The following is a 25,249-nucleotide window of genomic DNA, read 5'->3' as shown; positions in this document are numbered from 1 at the left end:
GGTCATATGAAGACATGCCTGGTATGGATACTGATATCGTGCAACATTTCCTACCTTTGAGGCCTGAGTGCGTGCCTGTGAAGCAAAAGCTCAAAAGAACTCATCCTGATATGGTAGTGAAAATCAAGGAGGAAGTTCAGAAGCAAATTGATGCGGGGTTTCTGGTGACTTCTACATATCCTCAATGGGTGGCCAATATTGTGCCCGTGCCTAAGAAAGACGGAAAAGTCCGGATGTGTGTGGACTATATAGACTTGAATAAAGCTAGTCCGAAAGATGATTTCCCTCTACCACATATTGATATGTTGGTAGATAATACAGCTAAATTCAAAGTCTTCTCATTTATGGACGGATTTTCCGGATATAATCAAATTAAAATGGCACCCGAGGATATGGAGAAGACAACATTCATCACACCTTAGGGAACATTCTGTTATCGAGTGATGCCTTTCGGTTTGAAGAACGCCGGAGCCACGTATCAATGAGCTATGACTACCTTGTTTCATGATATGATGCATAAGGAGATCGAGGTATATGTTGATGATATGATTGCTAAGTCGAGAACGGAAGTTGAACATGTAGAGCACCTATTGAAGCTTTTTCAGCGTTTGAGGAAGTACAAGCTTTGTCTGAATCCCAACAAGTGTACATTTGGAGTCCGTTCCGGGAAGTTATTGGGCTTCATTGTTAGTGAAAGAGGTATTGAGGTTGATCCTGCAAAGGTCAAAGCAATACAAGAGATGCCAGCGCCCAAAACTGAAAAGCAAGTTCGAGGTTTCCTTGGCCGCTTGAACTACATTTCCAGATTCATATCCCACATGACTGCCACGTGTGCGCCGATATTCAAGCTCCTCCAGAAAGATCAGTCCCATGATTGGACCGAGGATTGCCAGAAAGCTTTTGACAGTATTAAAGAATATTTGTCTGAACCTCCGATCCTGTCTCCGCCTGTTGAAGGGAGACCATTGATTATGTATCTGACAGTTCTTGAAGACTCAATGGGTTGTGTCCTTGGTCAACAAGATGCATCAGGGAAGAAAGAGTATGCCATCTACTACTTGAGTAAGAAGTTTACTGATTATGAATCTCGATACTCAACGCTTGAGAAAACATGATGTGTTTTGGCTTGGGCTGCTAAACGCTTACGCCAGTATATGTTGAATCATACGACTTGGTTGATATCCAAAATGGATCCGATCAAGTATATCTTTGAGAAGCCTGCTTTAACTGGGAGGATTTCCCGTTGGCAGATGTTGTTATTTGAGTATGATATTGAGTATCGAGCTCTGAAGGCTATTAAAGGTAGTATTTTGGCTGACCACTTGGCACATCAGCCGATCGAAGATTATCAGTCAGTTCAGTATGACTTCCCAGATGAGGAGATTCTGTATTTGAAAATGAAAGATTGTGATGAACCTACACTTGATGAAGGGCCAGAACCTGGTTCCAGATGGAGTATGGTATTTGATGGTGATGTAAATCAATATGGAAATGGTATTGGGGCAGTGATTATTACTCCTCAGGGCACACATTTTCCTTTTGCAGTAAGGTTAACTTTCAAATGCACGAATAATATGGCTGAGTATGAAGCTTGTATTATGGGATTGGAGGAATGCATTGATCTTAGGGTCAAGTATCTTGATGTTTATGGTGATTCAACCCTCGTTGTTAATCAGATTAAGGGTGAATGGGAAACGAATCATCCTGTCCTCATTCCATATAGAGATTATGCGAGGAGGATTTCAACGTTCTTTACTGAGGTTGATTTCCATCATATTCCTCGAGATGAGAATCGGATGGCAGATGCTCTTGCTACACTTGCTTCGATGATTGTGGTCAAACTTTGGAATGAAGTCCCCAATATCATTGTGATGCGCTTGGACAGACCAGCTCATGTATTTGCAGTAGAAGAAGTGAAAGATGATAAGCCATGGTATTATGACATCAAGTGCTTCCTGCAAAACCAGATTTACCCGCCTGGGGCATCGGTGAAAGATAGGAAGACTTTGAGGAGATTGTCAGGCAGTTTCTACCTCAATGACGATGTGCTTTATAAGAGGAATTTTGACATGGTGCTTCTCAGATGCGTGGATAGACACGAAGCAGACCTGTTAATGACTGAGGTCCATGAGGGTTCATTTGGTACACATTCCAATGGACATGCCATGGTTAGAAAGATGTTGAGAGCAGGCTACTATTGGCTGACAATGGAGTCTGACTGCTGCAAATATGTGAAGAAATGCCATAAGTGTCAAATTTATGCGGATAAGATTCATATTCCCCCGACACTTATGAATGTGATTTCATCACCATGGCCTTTCTCTATGTGGGGAATTGACATGATTGGCATGATAGAGCCAAAAGCGTCCAATGGACACAGATTCATTCTCGTAGCAATTGATTACTTCACCAAGTGGGTTGAAGCAGCTTCATATGCTAATGTGACCAGGCAGGTGGTTGTGAAGTTTATCAAGAATCAACTCATATGCCGTTATGGTGTGCCAGATAAGATCATTACTGATAATGGGTCTAACTTGAACAATAAGATGATGAAAGAGCTGTGTAGTGAGTTCAAGATTGCACATCATAATTCCTCTCCTTACAGACCCAAGATGAATGGGGTTGTTGAAGCCGCTAATAAGAATATCAAGAAAATTATACAGAAGATGGTTGTCACGTATAAAGATTGGCATGAGATGCTGCCATTTGCCTTGCATGGGTATCGTACATCTGTCCGCACTACAACAGGGGCAACCCCTTTTTCTCTTGTTTACGGCATGGAGGATGTGCTCCCAGTAGAGGTGGAGATCCCATCAATGAGAGTCTTGATGGAGGCCAAGTTGACTGATGTTGAATGGGTTCAGAGTCGTTATGACCAACTGAACTTGATTGAAGAGAAGAGATTGACTGCCATGTGCCATGGCCAGTTATATCAGCAAAGAATGAAGAAAGCCTTTGATAAGAAGGTCAAGCCTCGTGTATTCCGAGAAGGTGACCTTGTGATCAAGAAAGTCTTGTCTTTCGCGCCCGATTCCAGGGGCAAGTGGACTCCAAACTATGAAGGTCCATACATTGTTAAGAGAGCCTTTTCAGGCGGTGCGTTGATACTTACAACTATGGATGGGGAGGATTTCACTCGTCTTGTGAATTCAGATGCAGTCAAGAAATACTTCGCCTAAAAATAAAAACAGAATAGCTCGCTAAGTTGAAAACCCGAAAGGGCGGCTTAGGCAAAAATGAGCGTCTCGGTGGATTGAAAACCCGAAAGGGCGATCCAGGCAAAAATTAGAGACATGAAAAAAATGAATATATGTAACCCGCTAGATTGAGCACCTCACCCTGGGGCAATCTAGGAAAAAAATAGGGATTTGGCAAGTAACTGCATCCTGACAAGACTTTGTTCTACAACTGTCATCCGTCAGAGATTCTCACTCATTCATCGTCAACTGAAGCTTCAAACACATCGGATTCAGAATTGGTGGAGAAATGGTCATTATGTTCAATGTAGCCCTTTTCCAATATATATCACCAATTTCAAATTTGTAAAGATCTATGGAGGCTTGCCATTTGCAGACTACCATTCCATCAAATAAATTTGAGCCTTTATCCAATTATTTGCACTCTTATTTGTTTCTATTCAACAAATTTTTTACATGTTTTAATTGAAAAAAATATCATTGTTTTAAATAATCAAATATTTCATAATTCGTTTTTAAACAAAGTGAACATTCACAATGACATAGGGATACTGGGAATGCCTGCAGTGCTCTCCCAAGGATGGTAAGATTTTTAACAGGGTAAGGCGTTTGTTCATATTCCTGGCATGCTTGCGTCCTCTTCCTCCGGAGCCTCTTGTGGTTCTTTCTCTCAAGAAGAGTGTTGGGTAAGATTATTCATCTCTCCCTCCTCAGCAGATATGATCTTATTGGTAGGACAGTATCTGGTGATCTTTGGCAGCTTCTGGTTTATGGTTGCTCCCTTTCAGAGATCCATCCTCCCTTTTGGTAACTTCCCCGAGAGAATTGCTTCTACATCGGAGTTCATCTGTGCAGCGACCTTGCCCCCAGTTGGAATGACTGATGCTCATTCCCCGGAAGAGATCTTGGTGGTCCTGGCTTTCTCTCTTGAGATGTAGTACCAGATGTTTGTGTACTTGATCGTTGGACTTGTTTGTGTTAGAAATGTCTGTTTGTCAGCATTCATCATACATAAACCATGCATATATGCATAGCGATAACATTCTAGTATTCATGTTGCATTCTTTGCCATATATCTTTGCTCGTTATCTCCTGCTAGTTGGTAATACATTTCCCCAAGCAGATATCTGTGTTTGATCTCTCCATGTAGAGTCAACCTCATAAGCAAAAAGTGTTTATCCTTCCTTCCACATTCCCCACCGAGATACGTCCTCGTGGATGATGGTTGTTTCTGTTCCCTCCCAACATATATATTGGGATGGAGTTCCCCATTGAGTTATATCCTCATAGGGACAAATCTTGATTCAGCGTGCCCCTCTAGTTTGATCCTAGATTGGCTTCTTGCGTCTTTTCCTGCGCTTCCCCGTAGTTTAGATGAGTAGTTGCTCAGTAACCAGTAATTATCCATCTTTTCCCCGGTGGAGTCTGTGGCCTTCTACCCTTATACCGGTAGTTGTAAACCCTATTTCCATCCCCTTGCAGAGTCAACCTTTTGTTCATCCTAATCGATGACGGTTACTTTCCCGTGGTTGTCTACCCAGTATCCGGTAGATGTAATCCCCTCCTTGACGGTTATCTTTATCCAATATTCGGTATTGATATTCCTTCACCCCTTTCCTTTTTGAGCATATCTCTCAATAACCGGTGATATATTTCTTGGATAATTGCTCTGATAAAACAATTTATCCCCAGCGAGTCATCTCTCATTTACCCTTTGTTGATAATGATTGTTTCTCCCCTGGAGTGGTCATCATTATATACCTAGTATTCGGTATCCCGATGTCCTTTTCTTTTCAGTCGATTTATCCTTTATTAACCCAGTAACCGGTTGTGGATAATCTTCCATTGCGAGTATATTATCTACGTTCTGACGGTAATAGATAATATATCTCATGCACTCTCTGGTCGAAGTCCTTTGCTCTTCCCCAGTCGAGTAAGATTTGTATCCCTTTTATCGGAATCGAATGTCCATCCTATAATCGAGTTTGCTTTTAAGCCCTCTTTTGGATGATGAGTGTCTTGGTAATATTCCCCAATTCACGCTTTGGTTGGTCACCTATTATATGCCCAGTAACCGGTATCCCTGGTGTTCCTTCCCTTCTGCTCCCTATTATGACTTTTTGTCCCCTTGCGGAGTCAGATCATCCCGAGCTGGAGGTTACCTTTCTAGGTCTTCCGCAGATGATTTCGGATGATTGATATCTCTCACCTTTATACCGGTCTTAGATATTCATTCTTCCTAAGCATGTTGTTTTTTCACCCTTATACCGGTGTTCGGATCACATGTCTCTTTGAGCTTATTACCCAGTAACCGGTAATACCTTATCTCGTTGCTTCCCCAGAGGAATTTTGTTTGGGTGTTTCCCTAAGCGAAGTCCCTTAGTGGATTCTCCCAGCCGGAGACCGGATTTTTATCCTAAGTATCCGTTACGGATAAGTTTTTATTGTGTTGGCATATTCCCCAATACATGCATCTTTGAGTCAGCTCGAGTTCTTCCATTGATTTATTTCATGGATTTCCTTTGTGTCTCTCAGCAAGTTTCAAGTCGTGACCTGCTCACGCATTTTTATCCCTTTGCTCTCCAGTAGAGTCCCTAGAGTCTCTATCCCATTTGTGAGTGTGTTACTCCAGGGTATTTTTCGGTTATTCCTGATTCCTTTCTTTGTGGACATATATCTCCATAGAGTGTTACCGTTTGCATACATACATCTGCATCATGAGGTCTCTTAGGGACCAAAATTCATTTCTTTATTCTTATTTAAGCCCATTCTACCTCGTCGAGACAAAGATTTTAACCTTCACTTCTCCGGCTAGAATGACCTTAAATAGGGGCATCTGTAAGACCCTAATTTTAACCCTAAGATCCCTCATGGCAACATAGCATTTCACTTGCAAAGCCTCAAGGATCATAAGCATCTTGGTTCCCCTTGCCTTTGGGTGGGACCTCCTGTGAGTGGTTTGAGATCACCAAGCATGCTTGAATTATATATCATTGCTTTTCTCATTTTATTTACTAACCAAAAGCACAAAAATATGTCACTAACATCTTTTGTTTGTAGCTTGAGCAATCACAAGATCTAAAAGCTTCTAGGTGATCCTTTGTGCAATGATATGGCCAAGAGAAGATGAAGGCAAGCATGGAAATGGTTCCCAAAGCTCTCATTCATCAAATATGCCTCCCTAGCATCTCAATTCATCATTTTGATCAAAGCAAGTCAAATGGTTTGAGGTTTGTTTCTCAAGGAAGCCCTAATTCATCTATGTACCAAGTGTGCCTTGCTCATGAAGCAACCTCAGCCCATGGTCAAATACAATCAAGGGAAGTTCTTTAATTCATCATTTCATGCATACTTGAGCTTATTTGGGTGTCCCCAATCATCAATTCATCAAGATATGAGTTGTGGACTTGAGAAGTTGATCAGTCAATTCATCTGACTATTTTGAAATATACTGAGACCTAACGTTTTATGTGTTGGTCAAATGGAGATGACCTCAAGAGAAACAATGTTCTTAAGGACAATATGAACAACTTTCATGTTCACCAAAATTTTACTTGAAGCTTGGAAGGTCATCTCCCATTCCAAGACATTATAGGTCATTTTGACTGAAACCCTAATTTTGGGTCAACTTCCCAAGAACATAACTCATTCATATTTTATGATTTTGAGGTGGGATTAAATGCATTGGAAAGCTTAAGATGTCTACTTCAAATGTTATGTTGAACAAAATTTCAAAATCTCAAAATAAATACATGTGATAATGCAAAACATTATAGGTCACTTTGGACCAAATGCATTGAAAGGCAAAAAAGTCCAACTTCAAGTGCCCATAACTTCTTCATCAAAAATCCAAATGATGCAAAATTTAAGTCCATTTTGATTTTCTTGAAAATATCTACAACTCTGATGTTGGAGGGTTTTCCATTTGAGGCTTGCATCATCAAAACAGAAGGGCTTGAAGTTGTTTCAATTTGACAAAATTCTCAAAGGCATGTTTTGCACTATGAACTTCATGGCCTGTTTTCATAAATTTCCACACTTCAAGTGAGTTTTTGTCCAACATAACATTGCGTTCCTTATGTCAAGATCTTTCTAACCATTACCCATATGCTTATGTTTGGATTTTCTAATTGGCATTTTCGAAGAGGTGAAGTTTTAGGCACAATTATGGAATTCATGATGAAACTTCATGCACAAGCCTTTGCCTTGCCATTTGCACGTCCAAAACTCATTCATTTGTGTTCAGCATCTAAAACCAATTGAGTTTGGGCCTCACATGCGCCTGTACAGGCCCATGCATGGAGGACCCAAGCTCATGCACACACGAGTTTTCCACCTCCTTGCATCACCTTGTGCTATAAATAGATGCACTGCTTCTTTCATTTGGACACCCTGAATCAATCTGAAATGCTGCAGAAATCAAAACCTAGCCATCACTAAAGGAATACTCGTTTTTCACTTCTGATTTCAAGTTTGAATTTCGACAAAATTAGTTGATCTTTAATACTTATTCCTTAACCTTGCACTCATACCATACTTCAAGTTCAAGCTGCAAGAAAAAGTTAGAAGGGATCGTGTGAATTAGAGATGCTCTTCAAAGGTATACATCTCAACTGTTTGGATCCATATCTCTCTGTACAATGTGATCTGCTTGTGTCCATTTGGTTTTCTGAAGTCCTTGTGCAAAAGGTAAGCCAGTGGTGGCTTTGATTTTATGTTTTGATGAATTTCAGTTTATGTACCTGGATTTTCCAACTCTGATTTCTCATTCCATAGAAACTTTGAGTACAATCCAAGGTTACAGGGGTGATGTACATCACCCCAGCTTTCCAATGATATGAGGATCGCCCATTTTTGTTAAGATTTTTGAACCTACAAATGTCACCGGAAAACGCAAGCTCGTCGGAGAAGACGGTGGTGTACACCACCGTCTCTTGCCAGATCAAATCTAGGCCATCAGATGCGTTCTCCAGATCAAATCGTGACAATCAGATGTTATGACTTATTTTAATGCCTCGTGTGTCTCATTGACTAAGGCCCATGGTGAGCGCGCGCATGTGGAGCGTTTGATCAGCCACGTCAATTAATGAGGCTTGATTAGACGCCTCTCCTTTTTTCTGATTTTCTTAATTTCCATTTTATTTCTTTTATTTCATTTAACTTCAAAAATTCATAACTCTTTCATTTTTAATCCAAAAAATATGGGACCAATTGCATTATTTCTCTTTTAAATTCTAGTTTCTAAAAATGATTTTTATTATTTTTTATTTTATCATTTGATATTTTTTTTGAATTTTCTCTTTTCTGGCTATTTTTAATTCATTTTAAATAGTTTCTGATATTCAAAAAATACAAAAATATTTTCTCAACCTATTTGAATGAGGATGGATCTATGAAAAATATTCTCATCAATTTATTAATTGATTTGAGATTTATTTGAGATTTGAGTTCAATTAGGTTATTTTTATTCATTTTTTATTGATTAAAAATAGTTTCTGACTCTTAAAATTGCTGAAATTTTTTGTCAAACTTTGTTTGACCTTGTTGAACTTGGGATAAATCACTTGGACTTTCAAAAGTTGAGTTGAAGTGATTTTGAAAGTTTGACCTTTCTTTAATATTTTAATTCAAGTTTATTTTTAATATTAAAAATGCCAAAAATATTTTGTTCATGTCTTGACTTCCAATCTTCGTCTCACTTATGTTTTTGATTGTTTGACCATGATCCTCAATGTCATTGGTCAATACTTGTTGATTAGTACATTCCATTTCATTTAATGCATTTGAATTCTTCATTTCCATTATCCATTATTCATTCTCCTTCTTCTTCTTCTTCTTTCTTTTTGATCAATGAGTTAAAGGTTGATAATTTAGCATTGATTAGGGAGGCTTAATCTTCTTTGATTCAAATCTAATTCATCTTGATCAATTGATCAAATGAATGGCTTTGCATTAAGGATAGGTTGCTTCCTAAATCATGCAAAGGACTTTAACCAATACAAGATCAATTCTTTTTTTTCTTTTTGGCATGGCAAGTTGTTGGAACTTGGTTCACTAATCAAGACTTATAACTTGTGTTGTTGCCTACATTATTATTAACCGGCCTCAGATAGTTGTGACTTCTACATAAGTCCAATTACGATTGCTTAACATAGCGCTAAATTTGCCTTATGGCACACTAACTACTAACACTAACCATTAACCATTAACATTTACCTTTTTTGCACTTTACTTTTTATGCAATTTACTATTCTTGTACATATTATTCATTAGCTTTTTCCTTTGCTCACTTGAGCACATGTTTATGTTAATGCAATTTGCCTTTTACTCACTTGAGCACATAATTATGTATACATCATTGTGCTTGTGTTTTGTTTTGATTGTTGTTGACCACAATGCAAAGAATTGGACAAAATGGACTTAGACTTTAGGACTTTCCCTATGCAAATTTGGAGTCAAAGAGCAACTAGGCATTGGACCTTTAGAGTGCTATAAATTTCAAATAGCAACTAGGCATTGGGCCTTTAGAATGCTTAATGTTGAAAGATGACCTTGAAAGGACTAACTTCTAAACTCTTCTTGTCCATTCCTTGTTTTGTTTCGCTAGAATCTTTTAATGTGTGTGTTCTTGTGCTAGGGATTCCAACTTGGTCCAAATTGAGGAACCATTACCATGAGCTTCTAAGAGAGGGGAACCCAAGATACATTGAGGAGCTTTTCCAGAGTTCATTTGATTGTTGATTGCTTGAGTTTATGCTTATGTGATTGCTTATTCCAAAGGATGGGAGCTACTTGGATCATCAATATGATCTCAAGAGAGGAACTTCATTTGTGGTCTTGTTCTCTTATCCCTTACCTCTTGTATGTTTAGGACTTTAGCCATTCTTCTTCTTCCCTCCACTCTAACCCAAGCCAAAACCTTTGTGCAAACATTTAACATTTGTTTTCAACATTAGAAACCTAAGCCTTATGCTTCCGATTTTCAAACTTTCTTTTCATAGTACTTATCTTGAATTGAATCTTTAAATCCACTTTGACCATATTTTGTAAATACTTCTCATTGGTAAATATAACCCATTCAAATGTCTTTTTGTGGTTTCAATGGCCACCTTCTTAATCAAATTTTTATAACCTTTAGCTGTTAGGTTTGAGTTATCCTTGAGGTAGATATAATACTCACCTACATCCTTAGTGATGGACAATGAGTCTTCCATGCTTATTATAGGGTTAACCCCTCACTAGCATGTTGAAGTTATCCTCACATGGTGAATTTGTGGTTTTAGGTTGAGTTTTCTCCCTTGGATAACAAAAGACCTTAAGGCTTTTGGACCAATCAATTCACCAACTCATTTTTGAGATTTTTACCCCGAACTACGAGGTTTTGATCCTAATCTTTTTTTAAGATGGTACGTAGGCAATGGGTTTATCCATCCAAACACAAAATGTAAATAAACTTGTATATTCTCTTCTCATCTCTTCAGTCATGTTTGCACAAATAATTTTTCACAAAATACCAACCTTACAACCAATGTGAAAAGGGCTCCCTAGGAGTACCTAGGATGTTTTGGGTGCTTAAAACCTTCCCATTGCATAACCAACCCCCTTACCCAGATCTCTGACATTTTTACTAGTTTTTAATTTGATAAAGATTTTAGGTTTTTGTTCGCTTTCTAACCATTCCTTTGGATAAATAGAAGTGCGGTGGCGACTCGATTTGTATGGTTTACCTTGGATTTAGTCAATATCTCTAATGGTAACGAATACCCCGCTACAATGATCACATCTCATGAATCATGGATAAGGAGTTATCAAGTCTTAAACATAGGTATGAATATTAAGAGTAATATTTATACTGGATTGACCCGCTATGAGAATACTATATAGAATGTTATATAAAGTGTCATAAGTTATTCTCATGGTGATAATGGTGTATACCACCCTTCGACCTGAAACCACTATGGACCCTAGATGTAGAGTCGAGTGCCTTATTGCTGATCAAACATTGTCCGTAACTAGATGATCATAAAGATAGTTGATGGGTACTCCACGAAGCATACTAAGGGATATGAGTGACCTAGATGGAATTTGCCCATCCTGTGTAACAGGATAAATGTCTACGGGCCCAATATTGAACTGGACAAGGATGACATAGTCTATGCCTTGTGTTCAATATAGACATAAGGGCAAAAGAGTAATTATCCACATAAGTATTATCACAAAAGGATTTGTCAAATCACATGACATTTTCGTGTCTTGGGTAGCAGTGATGTGTTGCTAGATACGCTCACTGTTTATTATGTTAAATACGTGATTTAATATAATTGCCAATGCCGCGAAAACCTACAGGGTCACACACAAAAGAACGGATTGATGAGAGATAGAGTAACTAAGGAACACGTAAGGTACGGTGCACTTAAGTGAATTGTAGAACATCTTAAGGTACGATGTACTTAAGTAGAATATGAAATACGGTAAGGTAGCACGCGCTTAAGTGATTTTGACATATTATCAGATATGGGCCACATACACTTAGGTGGGCTTTTTAGCTTGCAGCCCACACAAGTGGTTCTATATATAGAACCCTTGTGCAAAAGCATTTGCACAGTTATAATTTCATTTCTCTCTCTCTCTCTCTCTCTCTCTCTCACTCAAAGCCTTCACTCGTAGCAACTAGCACTAAGATTGAAGGAATCCGTTAGTGTGGACTAAGTAGAGGCGTTGTCACCATTTAACGTTTGTGATCGCTCCGTAGATCTGCATCAAAGGCTTCAATCGCCACAAGAGGTAACGATTCTATCACTGATCATGCCCATTCGTAAGGATCACTAAAGGAGATTTTTTTTAATTCCGCTGCGTTTTGGATCGCTCTTCTCCTTCAGTATGGACATTTGAATGAGGAATGGATGAATCAATGAATTGACTTGAACATGAATGTAACTTAATTTGAATCAACATAAGCTTGAAATGGATTGAATGGTGAAAACATAGACATACATGAACCATGCACAAGAATTAGATTGAAATGGATGACTTGATGATCTAGTATGAATGACTTGAACATGACTAAGATTAATATGAAGGATGAATAAGATCAATGACTTGAGTGAATCATCTTAGCATGAAACAAAAATCTTAGCAGGGACCAAAAAGCACAAAGAACTAGGACCTAAACAAGGATCCATGGGACAAACCAAAGGCATGCCAAAGAATTGGAATAGGCCTAAGCAAATCATGAACTAGGCACTAGGCACGAGGATGATCCAGATAAAAGACCACAACATGTACTTAGGCACAAATCGAGGGACACAAGCATATGACGCACATGTGGGGCATGAAGTGTATGGGATCAAGAGCAATAGCCCACCATGAATACCCAGGCATAAAAGGTTATAAAGAGAATCAAGCCACAAAGGAATAAACAGATGAAATTAGGGTTTCTATGAAGCATACTCCTTCGACCAAGGTCTTTGAATCATCCAAGAAGCTATACAAGACAATCTCCAATGCATGAGCCTTCAACTAGGGTATAGATATCCAATACAGGGCCCAAGGAGTATCTATGAGGCCTCATAGCCAAATCATCAAGGAATTAGGGTTTGAGACCCCCGAGGAGTGTGTCGCAACATAAAAAATATAGTGTGCGAAAAAAACAACCGACGAGAAAGAAATGACAGAAGAGTCGCCACCGTGCGTTATTTATCCCAAAGGAGGGAAAGGAAACGCTCGAAGTAAACCTGGAGAAAGGAAAGGAAAAGACAAGGTCTCGCAACCAAATCTTGGGTTCGGGAGTCGATTATGCGAAGGGAAGATATTAGCACCCCTACGCATCCGTAATACTCTACGGGATCCATTCTTGTTGTTCTTGTCTAAAGGGTGTGTGTTTATCTAATGTACTATTTACTAAAATAGGGTCAAAAGAAAATGACTCGCACGGATGTCGCATCCACTACATACGTATCTCATCTGAATATGAGAATCAGAGTCTTCGTAGCTCGGCTACCTATGGGTGAAAGAGATGTCTTCTCGCTAAGACATCACATCTTATGCCTACGTATCTCATCTGGAAATAGAATCAGAGTAAAACGTAGTTCAGCTAACTACGGGAACAAAGGGTCTCGATTGTAACTAGGGCAAGAGAAAGGGAAGGTCTCGATCACAACGAGGGCGAGAGAAAAGAATCACAACTAGGGCGAAAGCAACCAAGGATTAGTTGTTAGTTGTCAGTCAAACTCGGCAAGATATCGCATCTTGTGCCTACGTATCTCATCTGAACATGAGAATCAGAGTTGCCGTAGTTCGGCTACATAGGGATTACCATATGAACATGGACTTACAAAGGAGGACACCAGTTGTGTCAAAGGAGGGTGGATAATGTGTTCACGTCCTAGCCGCAGGTGTCGCAGCTCGCTGAATCGAGTCTTAGGCAGTTACCTCTTTGCAATAGAACGGACTGACATACCACAGGATCAGAGACGCACAGAAGGTCTAGAAAGGTGGGGAAGCTCTGCCCTAGAGTTGTCATGCAATATGTACCTATGTGTTAGGATTTACAAATGGGAACATCTACCTAATGTTAGCATGCAAAGAATAAGGGAACTCTACCTATGTTATCATACAAAAGAATAAGGGAATTCTACCTATGTTATCATACAAAAGGAAGAGGGAATGCTACCTATGTTATCATATAAAGGGTTCTACCTAATGGGTGCTACCTAACGGAACAAGAATCGACGAATGAAGCAAGGAGAGGGTAAGGGTAGATGGCGATGCCTGAAGCAATCGACTTACAAGAGGTAGATGGCGATGCCTGAAGCAATCGACTTACAAGAGAAATGGCGATGCATGAAGCAATCGACTTACAAAAGAATGGATGACTACGTGCTGGTTCTGTTAAGTTTTGAAAATGATTACTCGATGTTGGATCGAGGTTTTGATCTTGTTTTGAAATGGTTATCGGATGTTTGTTTTAGTTCTTGTATTAACAGATGAATAAAGAATGAAAGAATAAACATTATACAATTCATGGGAGAGGGGTACACTTGTTATGAATGGGGATTGTTCATGGCAAGCAATCAATAAAAATATATGCCTCATACACCATACAAGTAGGCAACAGTTAATCAAACAATAAGATATATAAACAAGTGTATGATCAAATCAAATGAATTCAAGAATGAAATGAATGAGCATTAGACAATGTATGATAAGTATAAACATGTTAAGCAATCAAACAATAGAAGCATGGATGAAAGAAACAAGTATAAAAAATATCAGATGAATCAGACAAGTGAAACTATGCACACAAAGAATAAATGAATAATTTAATCGGGAAATGATGCAAGGATCAAATAAAATCAAGGTGAAAAGCCTCTAATATGTGGCATATGAGATGAACAAGGGAGGATCAAAAGATCTCTTGAATTGCCTTAAGCAATCCCTAAGTCAAACATCAATCATAGAAAAGTCAACCGAAAAGTCAAGTCAACTTAAAAAATATAAAATATATAGTAAATTAAGGAAATAAATTATGAAAAATTAAACTAAGTTAGGTGGGGTCAGGACATCATCATCCCCCAAATTGTTTTTAAAAATAATGAAAATTAGTGTATAAATTAATTGAAATAAAAACAGAAGTCAAATGAAAAGTCAACCAAGCAAACTAGGTCAAAAATAAATCCAAAATAAATTAAAAAGGGGAAATAAAATTTCAAGAAAAGGTCAGGTTGACCATGGGACATTGGTCAACCCTCATCTCAAAAATCAGAATCTAAAAATAATTTTAAGTCATGAAAATAAAATAAATGAAAAAAAGTGTATTAAAATGAACCATTTGAAATAAATAATTGAAATAAAATATTAACATTAAATAAAATATAAAAATAAAAATAAAACAGAAAAATATTTTTTGGTATTTTTATGAATAAATAAAATATTTTTTATTAATTAAAATGAAAACAGAAAAATAAAATGAATTTAAAAAGAAAATAAATGGAAGTAAAATAAATGAATTGGGAATGGGCCAGATGGTGGTGGGAACAACAAGATGGGGCGCCAAGGAGGCCCAGCCCATGCGGTACATCATGTGTGACAGCCAACAAAATAATGTTCATTTAAAATGTGGACTGTGCATCAATAGGGCAAGGCTGGGTTTAGTCACTACAAGACAAAAACATGTTGGACGGTGGTGATAAGAAGGGACACGAACGATCGGACGTCCGTCATGGAGCCACGCGTCATTCCTCATGCAAAACGTAAAACAACCCTACACATGCATGCTGTAACGCGTGAAAACGCAGGCCATCCTCTCCAACTTCCACACGATATATCTCCCTCTATGGTGCTCCAAATGGGATGATGTAAAAAGCAAAATTCAAGTTTGAAACGAGTAGAACACAATGGTGCTTTGTTTCATTAAAAATAGTGGCTTTAGCATAGAGAAAAGAGAACAACAAGGTAGGCTCATGCAAGGATACGACAAAAACGCAATGTTACAAAATTCCAAGTTTAATAGCAATGCCTCATGTTGAGGGCTTTATAAGCATGCATAGCACAACATCATCATGGAAAATCAACATGAAAATAAGCATGGCATAATGGGAAAGTTATAGGAAGTAAGCATGAAAAAAAACAATGAGAAGCATAGCATGAGCACGGTGAGTATTGATGATAAACATGGATATATGGTCATGGAAAAGAATGAATGAAACGTTTACCTAGTGGATGAAAGGTACACTGCCCCTTGGTGTGGAGGAAATGGAAAGAGAAGAGATGCTCTTTGCAAACTTGTGAAATGGGATGAGATGAAACTTGGTCTTTTCTCTCCTTGCCTTGCCTCCTTTGAAAATAGCAGCCTCTACCACTTCAGATTAGGGTTTCTAAGCCTTAAATATGTCGGGTTTTAAGTGTTTGAATGGGCTTAAGGGTATGGTTTGGATCCATTAGCAAAAAGTGCCAAAAGTGAGGTGATATTAGGAAATCTAATTGTGGCAAAACTAAAGTTAGTGGACATAAAGCAAATGGCCAAATGAGGAAATGCAAGGGTTGGTCAATTTTGTGGTCTGATTGGTTTTCTTGTGCAGCATAAAAACAAACCAAATAGGTGACTTTAAGGCTTTGTATCTTGATGAATACATGTCCAAATGGCAAGGCAATGTAAACAGTAGAAAGAGGGCATGGAGCTTAACATCTTTCATGTTGAACACAAGTTGAAATGATGAGTGGAAAGAGGTGAAAATGGCCATAAAGTTCAGGTCCCATAGCTGCAAAATGGTTGGGCCAGTTTGGCCTAAATGCTTTCAAAAAATTCAGCCTATGATACCAACTTTAGATGAGTGTATCTTCCAAACCAATGATCCAAATGGGGTGGTTCTAAAAAGGTGTGAAAGAGGACATATCAAGGTACAACTGTCATGAAGAAAGTGTTTTCAAAAGATGCCTTGAAGTGCAAGAAATCTGGCCCATAAGTCTTGACAATTTTTGCAAATTTTGGACTTAGAAAATTTTCTAAGTGTCCTAAAATAAAGTCTTACTTTGACCAAGCATAACTTTCTCAATTTTAATCCAAATGAAACAAACTTTATATCTATAGAAAGCTTGGAACAAGAGGAAAGACTTTCATGTTGGAGAAATTTTCAAATGGAGCTTGCATCTGATGGAATATTGGCTTAAAGTGGGTGCAAAAACGATAAAAACTTGCCTTAAATGGAAAGTCAATTATTTCCAAATTTGGTAACTTTTCCAACTCCTGATTAAATGATGAATCCATGATCCAACCTTGATCAAATTTCACATGTAGGCTCCCTTAGGCATGAATTTTGAGATTCCACTTTCAAAATGTCAGGAGTTGACATTTCTGGCCCCACAGTTGACTTTTCCAAACCGTCTGATTCCCGATTCCATTGATCAATTGAAGCACCTCTGGCTCAAATAAAGAGCTGATTTTTTGTATGTAGACCCTTGTGGACATATGGAGGGCCATGGAAATGATTTTCACCCAAGGAATAAGAAATAAACCGATTTTATACCAAACCCTAGTTTTAGGGCAAAAATGATCAGAAACTGATTGCACTGATTACCAATGGATCTTTCTGAGATAATTGTGAGTCTTCATTGACCAAGATGCCTCTCAAATCATAACATGAATGAGCCCCTCTACTTCCCACCAAACCTTGCCTGTTGCGGATAGCCATGAAACCCTGATTTCTGATTAAATCCAGATGCACACTCTAAGAGCTTTGAATCTTCCACTGATGAACTGGGGACCATAATAAGACATATGGAACCCCTTGAGACTTGTATATTTGGAGAATGAATTAGAATTCTCAGTCTTGCCTTGTGTGGGCTCCTTCTGGTAAGGAGTGACCAATCAAACCCTGATTTCCAAGTCACCGATGCAGTATGCAATGAGTATGACCTAGTATGATGCTAATGCAATGTGAAACAAAATCCCATGCTTCCAAGAAAAATGAAGGGTAAATTTTGGGGTATTACAGAGTGCCATGATGAGGCCTCACAAACCCTAGCTTACAAGCCAAGAGCATTGAATCCATAATGATCAACTTAATGGATGAATGATGCACATGAATGAAACATGAATGTGTGCAGATGATTCTCAAGTAAAGAATTGAATGAAAGGATGAAAAGGGGAGGTAAAATTTTGGGGTATGACAACCTTCATAATCTTTAACATCAAATTTCCAAAGATTATCCTTCCTGTTGTTAAGGAGGAAACATTTGCATCCAAAGACATGTAAGTGCGAGAATTGGGTTTTCTTCCTAGATACAAACACATGATGTTTTCTTTAGAATTGGTCTTACCAACACATGATTTATTACATAGAAAGCAATGCTTACTTCACCAGCCCAAAAGTATTTAGGGAGATTATCCTCATTGATATCATCCTTGCTAGCTCTTCCAGAGATCTATTCTTTCTCCCCACCACATCGTTTTGTTAGGGAGTTCGTGTAGTGGAGAAAGTATGCTGAACAACATACTAATTACATTATCTTTTGAATTCCTCATTTTGGAATTCAAATCCATGATTACTACATATTGATGCAATGTTTAACCCTTTCTCGTTCTAGATAACCCTGTCAAGTTTTTGAAAGAAAAAAATGAGTCTCTTTTATGAGATAGGAATAATACCAATGTTTAGAAAGAATAGTCATCCACAATCACAAGAGCATAGATATTTTCTATAAAACTCTTGATTATGGATAGGCTAAAAATATCCATGTGTAAAAATTTTAAATTTAAAGGAAGCCCTTATTTCTTTCCCTTTTTTGTACACATGACACAATTAATTTTTCTCAAAGAGCCTTTTTGGTAAGCCGATCACTTAATCCTTTCATACCGAATTGTTTAAGTCGTCCATGTGTATATGGTATATTCTTCAATACCATATCCAATATTCTTCCTCGTTACTAAGAAGACAAACATAGTAAAAAGGGATATTATTTAGATTCACAATGTAGGTGCTTTCACTTCTAGAGTTGGTGAAAATAGTTTGATCTAATTTTGATTTGATAATTGTGCATCTAGAAGAATAAAACGTTACATTTTTACCTTTGTCACATGATTGACTAATACTTAATAATTTATGCTTTAAGTCATCAACTAAAAGAACCTCCCTAATCATTTGACTAGGGAACTTATCGACGATATCAATACTAGTGATTCTCCCTTTGTTTTTGTCACCATAGAATAGGAAACCTCTTTTACTAGGAGAGAAACATGAGAATAAGTTTTGTCTTCAGTCATGTGCATTGAACAACAACTATCTAGGTACCACTTAGTGTTAGATACTATAAATCACTCATGTGCAAGAACTAGCATTTTAACTGTATGTACCAAGACCTTTTTAGGTCTTTTAATGTTAGTTTTACATGAATTCGTTTTGGATTTTTCATGAGGATCATAATTTAAAAAATATACAGTAGATATGCTTTTCATTTTATGTTCATGCTGCTTTCTATAAAAGTACGAAGGAAGATGATCTTCTTTACTTTCATGACTTTTCTTGATAAAGCAGAAAAGAGAAACTTGGCGATTATTATTGCAATAATTACATTTAAGAGTTTTGCATTTAGAATTTTTATGAAACTAGCAAATTTTATGAAACTTCTTAACATTGTTAGTAGGTTCATAACCATATTCAAGTTGCCTAATCCTTTAGTGAATCTTTCAAGTGTTTTTTTGTAAATATATATATTTTTTTCAAAACATCGCCTTGATTACACTTGTCAGATTCAACAATGACTTTGTGGGAAGAGGAGAATATTTGATTTGGAACACTTTGTCTCATGATAAGAAAAGTGAGAAGTTACATCACTATCTCTGCGGTATTCCATGAGGCCTACGATGTCTTCTTTGTCATAAGATTCCATATCATTTTTTACCAAAAGATATAACCTTTATTTTCTTTCTTCTGAGGTTTCTTTCCCTTTTTTGTGATTTTGATCTTCTTTCTAATTTTTGGGGAATTTTGGTCTTATACTCCCTTTATTCCCGCATAGAAAGCAATATAAGGGTGAATGTTGGTTTTTCTTTGCTTTTCCCTTTCCTTCTTGTTATCTTTCTCGCTTCATGAACCTATTGAATTTCTTCACCATTCATGACATTTCTTCATCGGTGTCTGTCTTTCACTTCTTCAACCTTGAGATCCAAACTCTTCTTCTTCTTGTCTCCATATTCATCATCAACGAGTCTTTTTAGTTCCATCTCATGTTCCTGCAATTTACCAGATAGAGTTTTCATGTCCATGATTGACAAATCCCTATATTCATAAACTGTGGTGACTTTTCATTGTCAACTATAATTTACGGATCTACTAACTTTTACAACCATGTAATCATTTTGAAAAGATCTCCCATCAGTTCTCATGTGACTTACGACGTGAGTGAACAACTCTTGCATGTCATACATTTTCTTTTCAGGTTTCATTCAGAAGTACTCAGGGGTTAATGTGCTCAACCTCAACCTCTTTACCTTTGTAGTACCTTCATGGGTAACTTTGAGGGTTTCCCAAATTTCTATAGAACTTTTGTAGTGAGAAACACACAACAAAAACTCATAAAGACCGGGATCGATAGTAATGATAGTTTTTTCTTTCAAACTGTGTTGCACCTTTTCTTTCTCATCTTTTTTCCAATCATATTCATTGTCTATATTCATCACAACATCATTAACTTCATGTATGGGAACAAATTGACCTTCTTTCACAACCTTCCAAATACTATGATACATTCCCTCAATGAATATTCTCATCTTCTCTTTTTACAAACATACCCTTCTCTTTCCGCAAGTGTAACACAATTCCCGAACCCGAGATGCTCAGTTCCTTATCATAATCACTTCGCAAATTGTAGCTTCACGTTAGGTTCCAGTTTCTCAATCGACCAACCAAAAATCTCTTCAAACTCCATCACTCCAACAATTTTCATTTCATTCAGCCAAAAAATCTCCTCTTCCACCTCTATTCAAATCCTCCTAGCTGGATCAGTCATATAACCTCCAATAACTCGAAGAAACACTAGGAATGCATGGATATAACAAACTTGTGACAAGCATATACAACTTTGTACAACAACAAAATGAAAATGTCCTAAACAAGAGGCTCATTGGCATATAAGAGAATACACAAAAAAGTTGTTATTAGATTGGAACTCGGGTTGAGCTGCTACAACATAATCACTCCAAACCTTCTTCAAGGTCCACTCATGTTGACACCATGCCACAACCAGAAAAAGCTCCAAAGTTTCCAGAGATACATCAACATCATCGCCATGGCAACAATTCTCCTTTTCGTGAGTCTAGAGGCGACGATAACACCCACACTCCACTTGAGGCCGCTACCCCAAGAAGTATCATTTATAATGTTCTTGAAAGGGAAACCAACACAATGGAACTAATAATGCCTCCTCTCACCATCGAAAGAACTAGTTCACCCAGAAAATTACCGACTGCAGGATTCCTACATCACTAGAAAATTTTTTGAAGCTGGAGAGTTACGACGAGATCGCATACCCTATTAAACACATTGAACACGTGGACATTATATTTGATGATCACCATGCCAGGAGTGTAGTGAAATGCAAGTTGTTTATACTAACTCTCAAAAGGGGCCACTATGAAATGATTCAATACCTTGGAGGATATTTCCATGAGTTCCTAGAGACATTTATATGATGAATTCACATCTCAATTTACAGCACAAAGATGTTAGCCAAAGATTGTAGATATTTTTAGTGGGATCCATCATAAGAAGAAAGATACACTCAAAAATTACATTAACAGGTTTACTAAGGTGGTTGTTGAGGTAGGGGAGAAAATAATGTCTCAAGGTGTTGAATCTTCAAGAAATAATTGAGCACGGGTTGTGCGTTCTTCAAAAATATAGGTTTGAAAGGCGTAAGGCGCATAAGTTACCTCATCACTCATGACCAACCATACATCAAATACAAAGAGAAACTACTTATTGAAGACGTAGAAAGAAACAACGCTGTGGAGAATTTAGGGAGTAGTACACAAGTAGATAATTGGCGTCATGAAGACGGAGATCAAGAAAAGAAAAAGTATTGTGGTCCATAACCTTCTAATACACACCATTGACAACATATTAAGAAAGAATTCTATAGGAATGCGCAAAGAATTCCTCAACTTCTTGAAATAGTCAACACAGACTGCCAAAACCAAATTATGTAGATTTCACAAGAGTTATGAGCATGACATTGACGAGTGAATCCACTTTAAGACTCACTGAATTTAAAATAAACGACTAAATAAGTTTCTATTATATTTCCTTGAAATGATAAATTAGATGTGTATTATAACAAAACTATCAGAAAAGTAAATTTAAATAATCATTCTTATGACCATAACTCATGGTTTTTTACTATCCGATACACACCCTAATTGGTCATAACTTTGGAGGCATATGGGAAAATCTCCCAACAAAGACTACCATTAAGGTTCACGAATCTCAAAGTCTTCAACTATATAACATTGTTCTCTTCACAAACTCATCTACTAATTTAGTAATTTGGCCAATGATATAAGGGTCAACTCTAAAACATAGGCAAACATGAAGCAAGTACATGTATATAAACTCATAATATATTCACAATAAAAAATATATGCATATAACAAGAACACAAATAGTATTTAACATAAAAATTTGCAAGATCAAACTCTATTATGTTACAAAGTCTCTAAATGCGACCTATATGCAAGTGCAAATGATGAGAATATCAACACTCTACAAAGCAAACATTTCACCTTTGGAAAAAAATTTCATGAAATTATTTGCTCCAACCAATCATGGACATGCCATCGTAGCTCCAACCAATTACAGACACACCATCATAGCTCAAACCAATTATGGAAACTATACAAAACAAGTCTCAACCCTTTATGATACTATATAAAACAAGTCTCAACCATTTATGAGCACCACTATAGCTCAAACCAATTATGAACACTACATAAGATAAGTCCCAACCAATTATAGAAACCATAAAACTATTAATGCATGCGTGAGACACCTTCGTAAACAAATTAAGAGGATCACTCACAAGGAGTATCCGAGCTAGAGGCATGACCACATCAACGGTAACTCATGGTTATCAAAGCACAAACACTATTGTATAAATAGGAATTTTCACTCATTTTTTTTTTACATTTAACACCCGTTATTAAAGGGTGTAAATTCAAAGGGTAAAAATGTCTAACTAATTTTCACCCGTTTTAAAACGGGTGTAAGTAGAGGGTACATTACACCCTGTTTTATATTAAACAGGTATAAATTGTTACATATATACACTATATTTGATAAAAATAGAGTGTAAAATGAATAATGTGTCACCAAATTTACACCCTATTTTCTTTAAATATGGTGTCAAAGTATGATATATTATACCTTATTTTAATTATCACTGGTGTAAAATATTTAATAATTATATTATATTTAATTTCATTTACACCTTATTTTATTCCACCAAATATGTTTGCATACCGCTGCACATTCAGTAAACAAATATTTTATAACTGGTGTAAAAGAACTCAATTTATTTTTTAGTATTATTTAAAAAAAACATTAAATCAAATGTTTTTATATAACATTCATTCAGTAAACAAAAATCACAACCAAAACAAACATATTCTAGCATCATCGTATATAAGTCTTACATCAAAATCATATTATCTAATACCAAAAAGTCATACATCAAAATCATATTGTCTCGTACCAAGAAATCATAATATTTCTTCAAGTAACAACAATATAATAGTCAACCATAAATCATACTATTTCTTCATGTAACAACCACAATAAAACATTCAATCAATTTCTTCATATAACAACTACAAAATATTAATGAAACAAAACCTATCTATATATAATTTTTCTTCCTTCTCTTTTGTTTTGTCAATATTTCTTTGTTTTTTTTATGCTTATGCTCTTCAACCATTTGCATTTGGTTTTATTGTATATTGTTCTCTTCAACTTTTTTCTCTTCAACCATTTGCAAAAAATATTGAGTCCAAAGTTGTTGAATATGGTCAATTGTCTATCTTTCATACGATGAGGTGTCTGTGAATATCTACAAGTTCAACAAATAATAAATTAAACAACTACCTATTAAAATAATAATATATATTTTTTTCAATAAATACATGCAATACGAAAAATATTTTAAATTACACTACCTCATTGAACCTTTCAACAATAGAAGAATCAACAATGGCAAACATATTTTTGATGTCATAATATCCACGTGCCCATTCGTTTCTTACATATAAAATCTTAGTTATAATAAGACACCAAAAAAACATTACAATATTTCAAGAGAGAAAAAATTATATGATTGATGCTATGATAGAAGAAAATAAGAATATTACAATATTACAAAATTACAACATGACATTCTTATCATCTGAGTGAATCGGTGAACAAGAGAAAAAAAGTTGAATAAGATATAAGTAGGATCAACATCTTTTGATTTATCCATCTTAAAGTCCAAGAATGAAAGTATAAATTGAACATGATCATGAAAGTATAATGGTCAATTTTCATATTTTTCTTACAATCTCAATTTCTTAGCTTTTTTTTATGCATTTGGAAAGGTTCAAGTTTAGCGTAGTTTTGACAATTCGTCACTGTATTTTTATTATCATTTTCTTTCATTTTAAGTTCTTTTGAGTTTAATTCATTTATATTTTTTTTTTGTAGAATATAACAAAGTTTTCAAGAATTATAGAAAAGATCATTGCCAAAAGCATTCTAACTAGCCCCACAATAAAAAACACATTTAACCTCAGAAGCAAAAGGGATTTGACATCAGTTACAAACACAATGCAACGAAGAGTGTCATGAAAACTTATCACATTACCCCTCATTTTTGAAATAACTGAGGGATAAAGTGTTCTTCACATGAGTTCGATCTCCAGGTTCTGCATTTTTATTATTTTCATAACTGGATGGCGTGCCCCACATTTCCTCTCAGTTATTTCATGAACTGAGGTATAAGAGAACAATCATTACCTCAATTTATAATAATAATTGAGAGGAAAGCATTGTTATTTAACTTTTTTTATTCTATATGTTGGTTTGTACCTATATTACATAACCATATTTTGGCCATTTCAAAAACATAAACATGTTACCTTTTTCTCATTTCTCAAACAAACACATTGTACCAAAAATGTTCAGTTTTTACACCATTTGCAAATCCAAAATGGCACATGTACACCTTATAATTTTATAACAAATTAAAATGATAATAAATCAATCACCAATAAAAACAATAACCAAAATGCAAAGTCTTGTATGTCGTCTAAAAGTTCTCTTATGTGATTTGTCACTAGTCGTTAAGTACCTATAATTTGAACCACATTTGAAACCAATTAAGATCATCAATAACAACAACATTAAATCTTTAGCAAAAACATAAATGAGTAAATATATATTACTAAGTGATATAAAATATTTACTTACTAGTTTTCCCATACCCCCTCTTGATGATCATGACGAATAACATGCACATCATTATCATAA

This window comes from Lathyrus oleraceus, chromosome 1 (assembly GCF_024323335.1).
Source record: "Lathyrus oleraceus cultivar Zhongwan6 chromosome 1, CAAS_Psat_ZW6_1.0, whole genome shotgun sequence".
Classification (NCBI taxonomy): Eukaryota; Viridiplantae; Streptophyta; class Magnoliopsida; order Fabales; family Fabaceae; genus Lathyrus; species Lathyrus oleraceus.
This window is presented reverse-complemented; position numbering follows the sequence as displayed.